This window comes from Leptonychotes weddellii, chromosome 2 (assembly GCF_054177405.1).
Source record: "Leptonychotes weddellii isolate Sample4059 chromosome 2, ASM5417740v2, whole genome shotgun sequence".
NCBI lineage: Eukaryota > Metazoa > Chordata > Mammalia > Carnivora > Phocidae > Leptonychotes > Leptonychotes weddellii.
In genome coordinates, this window is record NC_138370.1 from 94,249,958 (window position 1) to 94,261,851 (window position 11,894).

The following is an 11,894-nucleotide window of genomic DNA, read 5'->3' on the forward strand; positions in this document are numbered from 1 at the left end:
ATGTTCTGGGGCACCTGGGTGGCTCAGTCAGTTAAGCGTCTGCCTTCAGTTCAGGTCATGATCCCAGCATCCTGGGATCTAGCACTGATCCCCGCTCATACTCGCTCTCTCTCAGATAAATAAAATCTTTAAAAAAATATATTTTTTAAAGATTTTATTTATTTATTCATGGGAGACAGAGAGAGAGAGAGAAGCAGGCTCCCAAGGAGCAGGGAGCCCGATGTGGGACTCGATCCCAGGATCCTGGGATCATAACCTGAGCCGAAGCCAGACGCCTAACCATCTGAGCCACCCAGGCGCCGTAAAAAATATATCTTTAAAAAAAAAGAAAATAGGGGCGCCTAGGTGGCTCAGTCGTTAAGCGTCTGCCTTCGGCTCAGGTCAGAATCCCAGGGTCCTGGGATCGAGCCCCGCATTGGGCTCCCTGCTCTGCGGGAAGCCTGCTTCTCCCTCTCCCTCTCCCCCTGCTTCTGTTCCCTCTCTCGCTGTGTCTCTGTCAAATAAATAAATAAAATCTTTAAAAAAAAAAAGAAAATAATGTTCTGTGGAAATTACTTGGATATCAATATGATTTATATTTGACTATTGTTAACCCATCCATCAGGGTTTAATTAGGTTAATCTATCAAGTTAAGTGATTGTTTTTGTCCTCCCTTAGCACCCCATATTCACTGAAGAGACTTTCCCAAAGAGTGGTGGTATGTTTGCAGAAGTCTCCATGCTAGATTTTCCTTAACTATTCACCCATTATTTTGAGTTTCCTTAATTCTATCTTGGTGTTGCATTTGTCCTTACATAGGTTTTCCAATTTATTTGTTAGTTTTCCACTTTTAATATGTTGGTAAGTCATCAGATATGCATATGAACTGTAATCTTCATCTCCTTTATTAAAAAGGCAATACCTAGGGGTGCCTGGGTGGCTCAGTCATTAAACATCTGTCTTAGGCTCAGGTCATGATCCCAGGGTCCTGGGATCCAGCACCACGTGGGGCTCCCTGCTCCTCGGGAAGCCTGCTTCTCCCTCTCCCACGCCCCCTGCTTGTGTTCCCTCTCTCGCTGTCTCTCTCTGTCAAATAAATAAATAAAACTAAATTTTTAAAAAAAGGCAATACCTAATCGCATAAAAAAAAGAATATTATATTAAAAAAAGGAAAAGGAGATACAAACACTGTAATACAAGCAACAACGTTAACTCCTGGAATATACCATTCTACATCTTTTTTTTTTAATGTATATGTATGTGTATACGCCCCTTGCACTCCATCTGCACTTATCTGTGTTGTCATTAACAATGAAGAAAAACCCAATTTTTCATCTTGGAAAAAAAAATAAAAGCTGCATCCTTGGACTGAAGTTTCATATTCTTGTGATGTTTTTCTCAAAGGGATTTCAGAAGCCTTATCTATTCAGTTCAGGGAACAGAAAACACAAAGTAAGGAAAGGTTGATGCTGGATGTAAAAGAAAATGGAAAAAATAAGTCAAGGTCAAAGAAGAAGAACAGGTTCAGAGGCCCTGGATCCTCAGCTGCTGTTGCTTCTCATCTTGCACCTGGCCTCCTGCCGAACACCAAGTGCCTGCCCTTGACTTCCCTCCTCCATCCTGCCCTTGAGGAGACACGCATTAAGACATGATAAGCCTAAACTCCTGCTCTCCTGTGCTAACCGTACAATGCACATGCCCATGACATTCCAGCTGGTACTAAGTGATTTTTTAGGGGTTCTAGTGATTGGCATTGCCTTAGGGGACTTCCTCGTTTGGTAACATTGGTGCCTCAATAAAAGATAGAAGAAATCTCTTGCCACAGGAATACACAATTTAAATAGTTTAATTATGTTTAATGTTCCATAGAATAATGAATATATATATGACCTATATGCTTGATATTTATCTATTCTATTTTATAAAATAGATATTCTATTTTATCAGCCCCATTTGTGCTGATAAAACATGAACTTTAAAAAAAAACCATGAACTTTAATGTCAGATAAATATGAAATCTTTCTCCTAACTTTGCCACTTATTAGATGCAAGAACTTCACCAATGATTTTAATTCTCCAAGCTTCAATTTCCTTAGACAAAATGGAGCTAATAATATCTAACTAAAAATTTAAGTCTTAAATGCAATAATATATTCAAAAAGATGAATATATGGCCAGGCAGAGTTACTTAAACCTTTATTTCTTATCACAGCCAGAATGGTGTCTCGTGTATTTGCTGCAACTGAAGAAAATAGATGAGCACAAGTAAACATGAGTTCAATTCTTTGCCTGCATAGGCATGTGAGAATTTTTGCAAGGGAGAGAGAAAACTCCTTGGTCTTTCAGTGCTGCAAAATGGTGCCCAACACTACCATTTATTTTTTTCAATGTTAAGGAGTCTACTTGGGTACATGTCAAAGAAAAGAAAGGGATTGAGAATTTGAAAGAGTGGCCAGTAGGACACCCAGGAATTTTCCAGCATGTTGCCATAGGGCCTGCTCTACTGAATCCACAGCAAAGTTACATAGGACTTTTCATTAGCCATCAGCTTCAGAGACTCTCAATATAAATCTGATTCAAGCAGACAATTTAGAAAGAAAAGAGAAGAGAAATAATTGCTCTGCCAGGTCCTAGAAAGAATTAAGGATTCAAAAGGAGAGAGCCATGCATACAGCATTGAATGAATATGAAGAGCTAAGAGTTGGTCGGCATTTTTTTTTTTTTTTTTTATGATGAGTTAGCAACGATGGGTTTCCCTTAATGAATGGTTTACAGTAAGAATAATATTTCTGGAACAATGTAATCTAAAATTTTTCTCTTTATTTCCTATTTTACCTCTTCTCACTGAAAGAGTAGGTTCGTTCTCACACCACCAGCAAAATTCAGGGCACTGGATGGCTGGTCTTGTCTGTAGACAGAGAAAGAGAGAAAATGAGGTGTTTTCATAAAGAAGACACGCCCTGCCTGAAAATATCTTTCTGTTTCTGAAATTCTCTTTCAGAATCTCCTTGTTAAATGCTTATCATAGTGCCTATGCATATTAATTGTTCAATATATGTTGGCTATTTCTAATGTCATTGTAATACACATACTACATATTGTCATTACTTTATCTCTACAATTTTGTAGTCCTGTAAGGGACAGTACTTTAAGATGTTTTAGACCACACTATTCTGCTCAAAACCCTCCAGTGGCTTCTCATCTCCCTCAGAATAAAAATGAATGTTTTTTGCAGTGATCCCCCAGGTTCTATATCATCTGACCTGAAGCTCCATCTCCTGCCACTCGCCCTCTTATTCATTCTGCACCACCCAGGCTGGCCTTCTTGTCATACCTTCATATCTGAGGTACACTCCCACCTTAGGGTCTTTGCATTTGTTCTTCCTGAGCTCGAAAGCTGGATTTCTCCCTATCTTACACCTTTTAGGGCTCTGCTCAAATGTCATCTTCTCAGTGAGACCAACCCTGAATTCCCTATTTAAAACTGCAATATCTGCATACACACCACCCACCTGAACTCCTTATCTCCTTTCCTGGCTTTATTCTCCATAGTGTGTATCATAATTACAAGCACAACATAGCGTGTGCTTGTAATGTGTGCGTGTACATTTATATATAAATCTATCTATCCATCTATCTATCATCTATCTATTTCTTGCTATTTCCCTCCACTAGAATATAAGCTCAACAAGGGCAGATATATTATTTTATTGTTGATGCTTTATCCCATAATAGCTGTACAACAAATATTTGCTGAATGAATAAATGAATCATATATATTGTCATTTGTAATGGAAGATCTAAGCAAATATTTTACTAAAAGTACAATCATGAAAGAAGGCATAAGAATCAGATGGACACCACCCAAAGAGGTGAAGGACATGGAAAGGGCAGCCCTTCTTTTTTTTTAAGATTTCATTTTTAAGTAATCTCTACACCCAATGTGGGGCTCAAATCCACAGCCCTGAGATCAAGAGTTGCCTGCTCCACTGACTGAGCCAGCCAGGAGGCCTGAGAATGGGGCAGTCTTGGAATCTGAAGATAAACCTGTCTACGTGATCATTTTGCAGAATGCTAACCCTCTTCAGTGGGCCAGAAACAAGACGGCATTAATCCCGCCCATTGAGGAAAACCCACCCTTGTTTCAGAAATTCCACTGCTCTATTAAAAAGCTTTTGTGGCCATTTCTCATTTATGTTAACAGATCTCTTTTTCCTCTAAAGGTACTTAAACCAAAAAAAAAAAAAAAATTACTTCAAGAGCCTAGAAGGGAATGACTGACTAAATATAGCCACATTGTACTGTAAAAACTAAAGACTGCCAAAATAAGAGCCTGTCAAGAAGGCACACGTTACGTTGTTCCTGGTTTCAACTTTGAGATTAGAAAGTTTAAGAAACTGAGGTTAACAATTCTCTATTTTGCATATAATAATCAGAAATTTTCAATGATCTGATATTTGGCTCATCCTTTCAAAGTGTAACCTGGATATTTAAAAGCAGGGACTACGTGACGCCAGGCAAAAATACACTGTATCACATTGGAAGCTCTGCGTGCCTTCCCAGCTGCTGTGAGAACATTTGTCATGTGGTGACAGCATTCTCACTTCTGAGAGCGCGCACAGCCTCAAACCAGTACCATGCCCTCTGCTACAGTTTCCGTGTCTTCGAGAGATCAATTTTCCATAACCTTTCAGAGCAGAACAACATAAGGAAGGTCTTAAGTCCCCTCCTACCTTTCCAAGCCATTCCAAAGAGAAGCATATAATCAGAAGAGGCGACAGTTCAGTGATAGGCACTTTGGGGCCAGAGGTGTGGTGAAACCCAACACGTCTTCAGGCCCACACACAGTCTCACAACTCTGGGATTAAACATCAGCTTTGGATGCCAACTAAAGCAGAGTCATCAAAAACACACTCTGGAAACTTTCAATTATAGCTCTCTCTTTCTTGGCATAGGTAAGTTGGACAGGAAGCAGTGATGGAGGGAAATTCTATTTTAGAGGATGGCGGTCTTTTTTTCAGAGACGCTTTGGGGAAGGAAAATTAAATATAAACAGAGAGGGGTAGGACGGATGGAAGCAGACAATAGGTTAGCTCACAAGGGAATACGATGTGGGCTTAAGCAAGTAGAAGAAGCCAAATGGGGCGCCTGGGTGGCTCAGTCATTAAGCGTCTGCCTTCGGCTCAGGTCATGATCCGAGGGTCCTGGAATCGAGCCCCACATCAGGCTCCCTGCTCCGCGGGAAGCCTGCTTCTCCCTCTCCCTCTGTCTGCTGCTCTGCCTACTTGTGCTCTCTCTCTCTGTTAAATAAATAAATAAATAATCTTAAAAAAAAAAAAGAAAACAGTGGTCCTCAAACTGTGGTTCCTGGACAAGCAGCATTGGCATCACCTGGGAACTGGTTTAAGATGCAAATTCTCAGACCTACCCCAAACCCCCTACTGGATCGGAAACTCTGCAAGTGGAGAGTTGAACAAGGCGCTCCAGGTGATGCTGGTGCTGCCCTACAGTTTGAGAACTACAGGACCTCATGCCCTAGTGCAGTCATTCTCCAACATTTAATGAGCGTCAGGAATCTGCTGATACACAGATCATAACTGCCAGTGCCCTGCACAGGACAGGTTCTTCATCAATTCTTGTGGTCTTGTGGGGGACAGGAAAAGAGGGAAGGGGGAGCATAGTCACATGAATTGAAGAAGCAGAACTACTCAACTTCCATCACTATCTCTTACCTTTTGGGTTTTATTATACTCAAACTTACAAAACAAAAATGAATCTCTAACACCATTTACATTGTATGAAATAAATGTACATAATATTTCACTGAGCCAAAGTCAGTATATACATACTACTTTGTGATACAATCTTAATTTTATTTTTTGTATATTTATGCTTTAGCTTTATTAAATTATTTGAGGCTATTTTTTTTTAAAGATGTTATTTATTTATCAGAGAGAGAGAGAGCACAAGCAGGGGGAGTGGGAGAGGGAGAAGCAGGCTTCCGGCCAAAGCAGAGAGCCCGATGTGGGGCTTGATCCCAGGACCCTGGGACCATAACCTGAGCCGAAGGCAGATGCTTAACGACTGAGCCACCCAGGCACCCCTGCTTGCTATTTTTATGCTTTATAATCTTTCTTTGTGTTTCCTTTTCAGTGGCTTACAAATATTAAACAATTAACTCTGACATTTATGACAAGTAGTGACAATAGCATTTGAATCTCCTACAGAAGACAGCAGTTAGTGCTACCCAGGGCTAAATTGAGCTCAAAGAACAAAGAGACACAGACTCTGTCCCAGTTCTGTAGAGACAACAATCACATGAAGTAATTTAAGGCAATTAACAAGGACCACAGTAAGAAGCACCTCAGAGCTTAAGTGAATGGGGAATATGCAGTAAAGAAGTGATCAGAATGGGAAGGCTTCCTGGAGAAAATTAAATCTTGGATCGGTGCTGAGAGGAAGTGATGGATACAGATTGGCAGAGAGTGGGAAAGCCATTCCAGGTTTAAAGAATAGCCTTTCCAGGGGCCCACAGAGAGGAACTAGCAAGTCATGTGCTGGGTGCTATCTGCCAATTAACTTGGCTCAAGAAGAAGGTCATGTTAGGGAATAACAAAAGATGAGGTTGGGGAGTTGACAGTGAGCCCAGAATGCTAAGCTAAGAGAGATACGGTAACCAGTAAACAGGGAATCTTGATAGATTCACAAATGAGGCAGTGATGTGATAAAAACAATTTTTAAAAAAGTTGACATCCAAAATGAGGATTGACATAGAAGTAAAATCCATGAGTTATATTGTTGGCAATATAAGCCATTTAAAGCAAGAATTATTGTGAATGAGATATATACTAATAATTTGCACTATTATGCCTTTCTCCTGTTGTTTGTATACTTAATGTGCTTTCACAGCTCCCTGTCCTACTTCCTCCAGCATCACCGCGTAAAATAGTTCTATTGTAAATTTGTGCTAGAAAGAATAGCCTTTGACTGATACCCTGAACTCTATCATGCAAAAGTAGCTCAAGTTTTCCTGAGCCAATCCCAACACTGTATTTCTGAAATACATTTCTGAAGCCGCTCCACCTGCCCTGAGCTGTAAAGGCTGCAGTGTTGAACCTTAGTCAAATCAGGGCAGCCCTTGACCCTTTGCATACGCTGTCAGCTTCATTTAACACAGTTGCATCTCTGACTCACGTTGCATGGCCTTTAACTGAAGTAGTAACAAGGCTGAAAGTAGCTCTTAAAATTCTTAATAGTTTAGATATGCCAAGCATATTAAATAAAAGGGAAAATGTGATGCTCCGCTGTTCAGTTCTAATCCAAAGTTCTATTTTATAAATTTTAATATTCTACATATATAAAAAGCAATCTATAATTGAGCCGTAATTGTTCACTCTGGGGTCCACATAACTCCAGGATACTGTGGTGAATTTAAATCAAGAGCAGAGCTGATGGATAACAAATCGGTGTGGGAATTTTCCCAAGGCTTGATAGCCTCGGGAGGGATGATTTCCAAGTGAAAGTTTTTCAAACCCATTGAGAAGCTAGGCAGAGCCGTGTGTTGAAAAGTGGAACCCATAGGTTGAGTTCAAAATGTTTAAATAGCAGCACTAACTTTTTGGCAAAAATTATATTAAGTAATGAGAAATGAGGTCTGGGGTTTGGGAGAGTAAGTCATTGGAATGGTGAGGAAAAAAAAGGGTAAATACTTCCTACCTGATATAAACCAAAGAAAATCACCAGGCAGATTCTTCGATAGCAGATGCTTATCATTCTTATATTTTCCTCTCTGTTCCCACTATTCAGTACCTCTTGTATTCCCATGGGCCCTTCAACCTTGGTGGAGTCAGGACATATATGCATTTGCCTTAAATAACAAACCCTTCAAACTGAGGAAGGAGAAAGAGAGAAAAAGGAGAGAAGCAAAGAAAAGGAAGAAGAGAAGAGGAAAGGCAGTGTAATAATTTAGTTAGTATGGGAAAGTCTTAATTGGGAAATAGGAATAAACTCTTCCCAGGCTTAATTTTCCAAATTCTTTTGTGAGTGTGAACATTGAGCTACACTTGTGTGTGATTTAGCACTTAAAGATTCACTTGGGGCACCTGGCTGGCTCAGTGGGTAGAGCATGTGACTCTTGATCTCAGGGTTGTGAGTTTGAGCCCCACATTGGGTGTAGAGATTACTTAAAAAAAAAAAATTTACTTGTCATATGACATGGCCTTCACATACATCAGTGTCCACTGGAAAGAACAGGGACTGCTTCTAATAATGGAAAAATTGGCTCTGTTGAACTTAAAGAATTGATTTTTCTAATGAGGCATATTCCTGGAGGATTCTTTCTCCCCCAGGATAAATTTGACTATTAGGGGTGTTTCTCCTAGTATTGGCTTTAGCACCTAACTCCAGCATCTGGGACAACTCCATTTGTCCTGTAACTTTGGGTAAGTGATTGAATAACTCAGGGCTTCTGTTTCTCATATTTACCAGATGAAGCTTGTGTGTCTTTTTTGCATATGAGAGCTGTCATCTATGATTATTACAAGTGCAGCCCTCCTTTCTCAGACCTACGTATCCCTGCTTCAGAAAGAATCTGAACTTTTAGATCCATCAATAAAATGTTTAACCTGTTGAGCCAATCCTATGTTCAAGGGATTTTTAGTTCCTATATTACAAAAATTAAAGAAGTTTTCTAAATTAATTACCTATATAGATTTGAGACTGTGAGTTTTTGTGTTTTATTTATTTATTTATTTATTTGAGAGACAGAAAGAGAACGAGTGGGGAGAGGGATAAAGGGAGAGGGAGAGACAGAATGTCAAGCAGACCCCACACGGAGCACGGAGCCTGACTTCGGGCTCTATCTCATAACCCTGAGATCATGACCTGAGCTGAAATCAAAAAGTCTGTTGGTTGCTTAACTGACTGAACCACCCAGGTGCCCCTTGTGTTTATTTATTCTTAACGGAAACTGTGTTTTGGGGCGCCTGGGTGGCTCAGTCGGTTAAGCATCTGCCTTCCACTCAGGGCACGATCCCAGGGTCCTGGGATCCAGTCCCGTGTTGGGCTCCCTGCTCAGTGAGGAGTCTGCTTCCCCTTGCCCTCTGCCCCTCCTCCTGCTCATGCTCCCATTCCCCCCCACCAAATAAATAAATAAAGTCTAAAAAAAAAAGGAAACTTTTTTTTTTTTAAAGATTTTATTTATTTGACAGAGAGAGACACAGCGAGAGAGGGAACACAAGCAGGGGGAGTGGGAGAGGGAGAAGCAGGCTTCCCGTGGAGCAGGGAGCCCGATGTGGGGCTCGATTCCAGGACCCTGGGATCATGACCTGAGCCGACGGCAGACGGTTAACAACTGAGCCACCCAGGCGCCCCGGAAACTGTTTTATAAGGAAAAATATAAGAAAATAAAATAACAAAAATGAGGAACTTATACAAAGAACTAGATAAACTGAAGACTGAAAACATAAGAATGAGAAAAGAAGAATGAATGGTAAAAATAGGTCAAAGAAATGTGCAAAATGTGTCAAAAAAAGGAAGATTACTCATGTTTGCTTATAGGTCAATCATAAGCATCTCTTGTCGTTCCTTCACTGTGCACGTCAAAATGATGTTTATTACTTTGAGACCTGAAAAGTCTTTAAAAATTAAAAAATAGGGGCGCCTGGGTGACTCAGTCAGTTGTGTCTGACTCCTGATTTCGGCTCTGGTCATGATCTTAGGGTCATGAGAGAGAGCCTTGCATCAGGCTTTGTACTGGGTGTGGAGCCTGCTTAAGATTCTCTTTCCCTCTCCTTCTGCCCCTCGCCCGCCTAAAAAATTTAAAAATAAATTTCACAAGTACTAGGGCATAGAAAGCTTACTTTTCTCATATTCCTTTTTAAAAGATTGTTCTATCATTTATATAAATATCAGTTATTACTATCCATAAGTTACTGGTAACTGCAATATAAAAACAGTATCTTTAATACAGATACAATGTCTTTAAAAAGAAAAGGATAGGGACTCAATTTTGATTCTTATAGTAATGAACATGTATAAAGCCCTTGCTACATGCCGGAGCATTACATGCTGAGGTACGAAAAGGTAAAGTAACTTACCAAAAGCAGTTAGCTAGTAAGTGGTAGGATAGAGTCATAAACATCATGAAATACTCCCTAAATATTCTACCAAGATTGCTGTCTACGATGAGGAATATTCAGTAAGAACCTAGGTCTACATTTAATAGACTTCTATATGCTTTCATAGATGCCTCACAAATTAGACAAATGGACAAAGATGTCTAAATTAGTTAAAAGTGGATTTAAAGAATAACTGAAAAAACTTACATTCTCTATTTTGACATATATTCCTTGGCAGGACTCCCAAGATGGACTGAGTGCAAGAAAATGTCACTAAATAGGAATAATTTGAAGTTAATATTATATGTAAATGAATATTTCTTAAGTAAAAAATAGTTTATTCTCTTATAATTAAAATAAAAATCTAGGGGTGCCTGGGTGGCTCAGTCGTTAAGCGTCTGCCTTCGGCTCAGGTCATGATCCCAGGACCCTGGGATTGAGCCCCACATGGGGCTCCCTGCTCCACGGGAAGCCTTCTTCTCCCTCTCCCTCTGCCCCTGCTGGTGTTCCCTTTCTCGCTGTCTCTCTGTCAAATAAATAAATAAAAAATGTTAAAAAAATAAAATAAAAATCTATAATCTTTCATCTTTTTTAGGGTGGACAACACAATGTTTATGTATACACTGCGAAATAACCACAGTCAAGTTTTTTTTTTTTTAAGATTTTATTTATTTACTTGAGAGAGAGCAGAGAGCACAAGTGGGGAGGGGGAAGGGAAGGAGGAGCAGAGGAAGTGGGAGAAGTAGACCCCCTGCTGAGCAGGAAGCCCGATGCAGGACTCTATCCCAGGACCCCAAGATCATGACCCATGCTGAAGAAAGATGTTTGACTGAGCCACCCAGGCACCCCAACCACAATCAAGTTAATTAACTCATCCATCACCTCACATAGTTATCAATTTTTTTTCTTCCCTTTTTTGTGGTGAGAACACTAAAGATTTACTTTCATGCTACATTTCAAGTACACAATACCTCATTATTATTTTTTAAAAGATTTATTTATTTTATATATAGAGAGAATGTGTGAGCAGTGGGGAGGGGCAGAGGGAGAGAGAATCTCAAGCAGACTCTGCAATGAGTATACGGTGTAAGGGTCTAATTTCCTTCTTTTGTATGTCCAATTTTCCAAATTCTGTCCAATTTTCCCAACACCATTTATTGAAAAAATTATACTTTATGCATTGTGTATTCTTGGTGCCCTTGTCAGAGATTAGTTGACTGTATGTGCATGGGTTTATTTCTGGGCTATCTATTCTGTTCCATTGGTCTATGTGTCTGTTTTTAATCCAATACCATACTTTTTTTAATACTATAGCTTTGTAATATGGTTCAAAATCAGGAGCATAATGCCTCTAGCTTTGTTCTTTCTTAGAATTGCTCTGGCTATTTAAGGTCTTTTGTGGTTCCATACAAATTTTAGGCTTTTTTTTTTTTCTATTTCTGTGAAAAATGCCATTGGAATTTTGATAGGCATTGCAATGAATCTATAGATTGCTTTGGGTAGTATTGACATTTTTTTAAAAAAAGATTTTATTTATTTGACAGAGAGAGACACAGCGAGAGAGGGAACACAAGCAGGGGGAGTGGGAGAGGGAGAAACAGGCTTCCCGCGGAGCAGGGAGCCCAATGTGGGGCTCGATCCCAGGACTCTGGTATCATGACCTGAGCCGAAGGCAGAAGCTTAACGACTGAGCCACCCAGGCACCCCTAGTATTGACATTTTAACAATTTTAATTCTTCCAATTCATAAACATAGGGCATCTTTCCATTTATTTGTGTCTTCTTTGGTTTCTTTCAT

At 39.8% G+C, this 11,894-nt stretch overlaps 1 pseudogene across 1 annotated transcript in view; it reads right to left on the minus strand.

Annotated features, from left to right (window-relative positions):
* LOC102742580 (large ribosomal subunit protein eL37-like) overlaps nt 1-5,114 on the minus strand; it is a 10,347-nt pseudogene extending 5,233 nt beyond the window's left edge. Inside the window, exon 1 of the transcript XR_014143250.1 lies at nt 4,713-5,114. The product of XR_014143250.1 is annotated as a large ribosomal subunit protein eL37-like (transcript). The remainder of the gene's footprint in view (nt 1-4,712) is intronic.
* Between the last annotated feature and the right edge of the window lie 6,780 nt (nt 5,115-11,894).